Here is a 6,710-nt window from a genome sequence, read left to right as displayed (position 1 = left end):
AGCCTGCAGGGTCTGAGGAAGAAGGGATCCACGGAAGGGAAGGGCCGGGCTGCGGCAGCTCACAGCCAGGAACGCCACGCGGGGACGCAGCAGGGAAGCCAGAGCACAGGAGAGTGGGCGGCTCCTCTCAGGAACTGGTGAAATAATAGCTTTTGGACTTGAATTCAACTTAAGTTTAAGGATAAGTTCGAATTTTAAGTGAAACTTGCATCAAGGAGTCCAAGTCTTCATATCTGTAGCCCAGAAAGAAGAACAAACTCAGCAGAGGGCTCTGCTGAACTCTAGGAACCGGGGAACTAAATCGCTGCCTGGAGTAAGAAAGCGTTGTGTTTGTTGTGAAGAGGAAAACCAGCCATCTTAAAACAATGACGTATTTCAGGGTTTTTAGAAGTATGGCACTGACAGGTATGAATTCCCAAGCCTGGGAAAGGCTAATTGTGTTTTGTTACCGTTTTAATACTTCCTTTATGGAACGATCCCACTGTGCATCTCAGTATACTATAAAGGGGAAAAATGGATAAAAAGTGAAGTGGGCTCGAGTTGCTTTGAAGTAGTCTCATTATACCCACGTGTCGGTAAGTGGGAGGTGTGTCATGGTTCATCAATGGATCAACATCACATCCTGTTTTTGCTGAAATACTAAAAAGAAGCAAGTTATACTGGTAAAGCAAGAAGCGGAGAAGAATGAGGAATGGAGAGCAACTCAATCTTCATGCTTCTTGAAGTGCTGTGGCAACACTAATCCTGATCACGACTGCTTGTGATAGGTAAGTGATGTTATCTCCGTACCTGGGGAGTTGACTCTGAAGGGAATCGGGGGGACGGAAGGACATAGATGGTTTTTCAGCTGATGTTTCTTAAGGCCGTTACCAGTTTTGTCTCAGCTGAACTGCTGGAGCCATGCCTGTATTGCAGACCCAGGAGCCCCCTTGCCTTTTCTCAGTGTCACAGACTGAACAGAGCTGTAGAAAAGGAAGTGGAGAAGAGAAAAAGGAGGAAATTAGTTCACTTAATGTAGTCATATGCCAGAGAAATATATCCATCTAAAAAAGAAACTAAAAGGTGAGGAACCCTATGCTTTGTGGTTGCCTTCCATAGCCTAGCAGCAAGTTTCACAAACAGCGCAAGCCTGGGCAGAGCCTTTGGCATTGCAAAGAGGAAGAGGTGCCCTTAGAGCGTGCTGGGATCCAGAAATACTTGTTGCCTGTGTGTGCTTGGTTTGGCCAACATCTAACCTGGCTTCTTTTCTGTCTCGGACAGCAGTATCAGTTACAACTGTTAGCCAAATAACGCCTCCTGTTCGTGCAGTTTATTCTCAGTCAAATTTCCTACTGATAGGAACGGAGCCCTGTTGCTTTTTGAGTGGCTATGATGAAATTTAATGAGCAGACAAAGAGCGAGCCTGGCACGTTGGCCGTGAGCTTTTCTTGGCTAACGTGAATCAGCAGTCATCTAATCTTTTCCTTCTGCAGTGAGCAAGCAATATTTAAATATAGAGAATCGGTTTGTTGGCTGGAAAACTGGCATTCTCGCTAACTATTTGTAGGGCAGAGACTGTCCCGTAAAGACATGAATTATAGTGTATTCCTGGGGAAATTGTTTAGGACTAATTCTTAGGCATAATAATATGGACATCGTATATGTGCTTTAAAATGCACTGAAGTAAGAGTCCACATTAAAGCAGAACCTAGGTGTTTTATTTGTTGCTAAAATTTGTGCTGCTTCTCTAAATTTGCCTGCTGCGTATGTACAAGGTGGAAACCGAATTTTTCTATTTAAAGCAAGTGTTTTTTCATGATTTTTCCCATGTTATTCCTGGCCGTTAGCAGCCTATTGAAACCAGAGTCCAGCTAAAACAAGGCATCCTGGTACTCTGTGCCACTGTAGTTCTTGCAGAAGCCGAGCGCCAGGCTGGGCCGGACCGTGCCCTTTTGCTTGCGCAGAGCATCACTTCCCACTGCTCGTGACTTTGGCGTGACCTCCGTTCAGTGCTGGAAGAACATGTTTCAGGTGAGGATGTTGCTCCCTACCCCAGGGGCTGGAAGCTGGTGGCCATGGTGCCGGTAGCCAGCGCAGAGGAGCTGGGTGCCAGGCTGCCTTTGGCTGCAGGAGAGGGCTCAGCTTCACGGGTGGTGCCTGGTGAACCTTACCCTGCCCCCTCGCCCCCGGATACCCATCGGCTTTGATTGATACACCACATGTATGCATCCTGATAAATGAAGGCCTGAGGCTCTATCGTTTAAATGTGGGGGTTTTTTGTAAGTCATAGAATCATAGAATGGTTTGGGTTGGAAGGGACCTTAAAGATCATCTAGTTCCAGCCCCGCTGTGATGGGCAGGGATCTTTTGAACCAGACCAGGCAGCTCAAAGCCCCTTCCAGCCTGGCCTTGAACACCTCCAGGGATGGGGCATCCACAGCTTCTCTGGGCAGCCTGTTCCAGTGTCTCACCACCCTCCCAGGAAAGAATTTCTTCCTAATATCCAATCTAAACCTCCCCTCGTTCAGTTTAAAACCGTTACCCCTCGTCCTATTGCTCCACTCCCTGATCAGGAGTCCCTCTCCATCTCTCCTGTAGCCCCTGTAGGTACTGGAAGGGACTGTAAGGTCTCCCCGGAGCCTTCCGTGGTCACACAGCAGCGGATTTCTCCCCATTTAAGCCCTGCCGGTGCCCGTGACGCCGAGGGCAGGCGCTGCCGGTGCAGGGGCGGGGCGGGGCGGGCACCGGCGTGTCACCCACGGCCCGCGCCGCCAGGTGGCGCTGCTGCGCCGCGGCCCGTCGGGGCTGGGTGGGGGGAGCGGGGCGTCCCGGCGGCGGGGAGCGGAGGGGACCGGGGGACGCCGTGGGGGCTGTCCGCGGGGTGTGGGGAGCCCGTCGGAGCCGGGCAGCGAGGGACGTGCGAGCATCCCGCCGTGTTCATCGCGGGGACGCGGCCCTTCGCGGGCAGAAAGCTGGGGAGAGACTTCTGACTAGGGCAGGTGGCGACAGGAGGAGGGGAGGGGAGGGGAGGATGCTCCCGTGCCGAGGAAGGTGCTGCTGCTGGAATCCATTCATTCCCGGCTCCGACCTCATCTTCTTCCGCCTTTTTTCCTTCTGGTTCAATGTTCTGCCTGAAAAATTTCTCTCTCTCTATGACTTTGTAGCTTGAGATTTTTGTTCCTGAGGCCGGGAGATGGAAGGAAGGCAAAAAAAGAAAAAAAAACCAAACCAAAACAAAAACAAACAAAAAAAAAAAAAACCAAAAACCCCAAAACAAAAAAAAAACGGAAAAAGCTGTTGGTGGTCTGGAAGCTATTTGAAGTATATCGTTGCTTTTTGATCTTCAGCAAAAAGAAAAAAAAGGCCTTGTGGAAAAAATAGTTAATATTCTCAAACTGGAAACTTGTTTACTTCTTATTTTTGGGGTTATTTTTTATTAGGATTTATCTTTTGGTGTGTTCATCCTTTTGAGCCTCTCCGTTGTCCTGTACTTGCCCTCTGCAGGATGCTTTTGCCTCCCTCGTTTGTGACTTTCTGTTCCAGTGCTGTGTGAAGTGAGTACTTGGCTAACGATTGACGAATATATCTGCCCACCTTCCCTTCCTGCGAAGTTAGAGGTAACCCACCTCTTCCTTTGGATTCACGCTGTCCTTGGGGACGAGCAGAGAGACGTGGGGTGTCTCGTACCTGTGCTGCTGCAGGTCTGGCCGTGATGGCTGAGACGTCACCCCTCTGCTGCCTGCCCCATCTCCCTGAGGGACGTCGGCACTCCCTTAGCAGAGCTGGTAGGACAAGATGTGCGTCCGCATCTCAGCCTGGCATCTCACCTCAGGCCACCACCGAAGCTCGGGCTGGCAGCAAGTGGCAGAGGGGTGAGGAAGAGGCAGCTGTGGGCAGGAACGGCTCTGGGTGCAACCGAGACCCGTGCGCATTCACCCCCGAGCAGCATCCCATCCCGGAGAGCATCACTGCGATGCCACAGATGGGGGGGTCCCAGCAGGGAGATGTTAAGGGGACAGGCTTCATTGTGAGTTAAATGTCTGCAGGTTTCAGAGGAACTTTTGTCTGTCCTCAGGCATCAGAGCTAACAGCTGAAGCACGCTGGGTGTGAGATTAACAGTTGCTAGGCACTCATTCACCTTTTCATCCCATGTCTCTTTTGCTTGCAAAATCTCATTTATTAGAATACAAAAGATTTAGATCTCTAATGTAAAAAAGTTTTTTATGTGATTTACATTTAATTAGCCTTTTTTTTTTTTTAAATAGTGTTTCAGTTTTTACACAGAATCACAGAATGGTTCGGGTTGGAAGGGACCTTAAAGATCATCTCGTTCCGACCCCCCTGCCCTGGGCAGGGACACCTCCCACTAGACCAGGCTGCTCAAACTTTTACTGCATCTGTGTGTCACGTGGAATAAGAAAGGCTTTTAAAAACGTGGAAGTTCAGTGCCCCGTGTCTTGATTCTCAGCCAGTGGTGGAGAGTGATAGAGAGCCTTATCACATATTCTGTCATTACTATCTCCGTCAAACGAAGTTCTGTCAGCTGTGAAGCAGAGAGAGAAAAGCCTGTAATTTGACCATAAAATCTGCTGAGGTAGAAAATATTTGCTTAACTGTCATATAACGCATGAGTGGAGGAAGTGGGTGTTATTGCCATAGCTGGGTTACCAGTGGTGTCGTATGAAATGCTGTAGCCCTGGCTACCCCTGACAAATCAAGATAACCACTATTATTTAGCCCTCCAGAACAGGAAAAGCATTGTTGGAAATCCTGAAATATTACATGCCATTAACTTCTGGAACGAGCCATCTGAACACATTGTGTTTGCACTCTTTTGGGGGATAGGCAGGGCCTACGAAAACACACGCTGCTGCCAAAGGGCATTTTACCTGAGTAACGATTGCAAATTAATCCAATTAGATTGGACTCGAGTTGTGAGAAGCTCAAGTTCCCAGGAAAAGTTTCCACCTTCTCCTGCTGTAGGAATGACTGGCTGTTCAAACTGGTTGACTTTCTTTGGCCTATCGGTGTTCATTTTTCATAGAAACATGTGTTAGGATTTTTAGTTTGATATGAGAATAGTGGCTAGTGGCTTGACTTCATTCTGGCTCACGTCTTGACCTATGGATGTCTTTCGTGGGACTGTTCTCTGAAGCTTAGAAGTTTTTCGTTCGAACGTGCAGAAGTGGGACACAGGGTCAAAGCTGACAATTTTCTCTGGAAATGAGGGGTCCGATACCTTCTTTAAACCTGCCTGTTTGTCATATCTGCTTTTGTGTCCACCTCCTGCGTCCTGACAGCAACTGGGGAGAAGTTGCCGGCGCTGATCGGCATCTCCTCACTTGAGGCGACTCCGCTGCTCTTGAGGAGAGTGGTTTCCCTGCTGCCTGTTACATCAACTGCTCTCCCTACAGTAGCTGACAGCACTAATCTGCATTACGTGGGATTAAACAGGCACAGTAATTAACTTGCATAAGCGCTTTAGCAACTTTTGGCCTTTGAATTTGCAGCGTGTCCTGCATCTCGCGGTGCAGAGCCTCTGTAAGGTGGGGACAGGACGGCGCGGGGGGAAGCTGGGGAGAAGAAAGCGAAGCTGAAATTTCAGCTGCAAACTACAGTGAGAGGGAGAAAGAAAACGCACGCAGCCAAGCCTAAATAAGCGTTGTCATTTTTGAGGAGTCAAGGTATGCCGGGTATCTCACAGGTGTGCGCAAAGGGCAGTGTGGGCATCCACAGCTCTCACCAAACCCAAACTACTAGGGAAGAAGTGGCTCCATTTCTAGTCCCTCGTTAAGTGTTGCTCCCGGGTGAGGAGCGAAGCTGTACCTAGGAATTTACTCCTGTAGTGTTTACTCACCACAAATCATAACTTCAACTAGTTCTGACTGTTGTGTTTGGGAGATTCAGTTCAAACGCGCATCCCCAAGGTGAAATAAAATGCTAGTGCAGACATGTCAATAATTTCCCCAGCCGCAATCCTCAGGTTCTGGATTTTGCTCAGTGACCAAGCATCATGTAGCCTTTAAGGCGTCCATCCCGAAAAGCACTCCAGAAATAAGTCCAAAGCAGGGTGTCTTTTCCCTGGTGTACCGCAACTCTTAAATATATCTGATGCGGCTAATTCAGATCTGCTTTGAATCAGTCGAAAAGCAGGGGAGGCTGGGATGCATTTGGCTGTAGCATTTTCTCTTTCTTTGAAAACGTACGGTGCCAGGGGAAAGGTCTTGAAGTCAGCAGGAAAACGTGAGAAGGTTTCGCTCCCCCAGCAGAGAGCGTGTTATCCTGCGTCTTATCCGTGAAGCTTGTTTCAGTTTTACACGAGGCAAAAGCGAGGAGTCACCAGCGGGTCAGATGAAGATTTCAAAGCTCAAGGAAAAAGGGCTGATGCCTTCTGCCTTGTAGACCGTGTGGGCTTCTTGTTTGTTTGGCTTTCAGACTTGGGGTCCTCTTGCAAGCCTCGCGGGAATTCGTTCTCAAGACCTTTTTGCCTTTCAGGAAGTGTTGTCTTCGGAGACGGGAGGTTTCAGAGCAAAGCCCTTGAAGTTTTCTCATCGCCCAGAGTCTCCTATACGACTCCAGATGTCTTAGGAAGCGTTGAGAGAATGTGAACTGCTGAAGTAAACAGAAACCTTAGGTATGATGGACTTCAGCGCTATGCCACAAACCCTATGGGAATGAGTCACTACAGAGGGTCCTAATTCAGCCTTAAAAACTCGTAGTAACCTTGGGA

The sequence above is a fragment of the Chroicocephalus ridibundus genome, chromosome 6, assembly GCF_963924245.1.
Source record: "Chroicocephalus ridibundus chromosome 6, bChrRid1.1, whole genome shotgun sequence".
In the NCBI taxonomy this organism is placed as follows: domain Eukaryota; kingdom Metazoa; phylum Chordata; class Aves; order Charadriiformes; family Laridae; genus Chroicocephalus; species Chroicocephalus ridibundus.
This window is presented reverse-complemented; position numbering follows the sequence as displayed.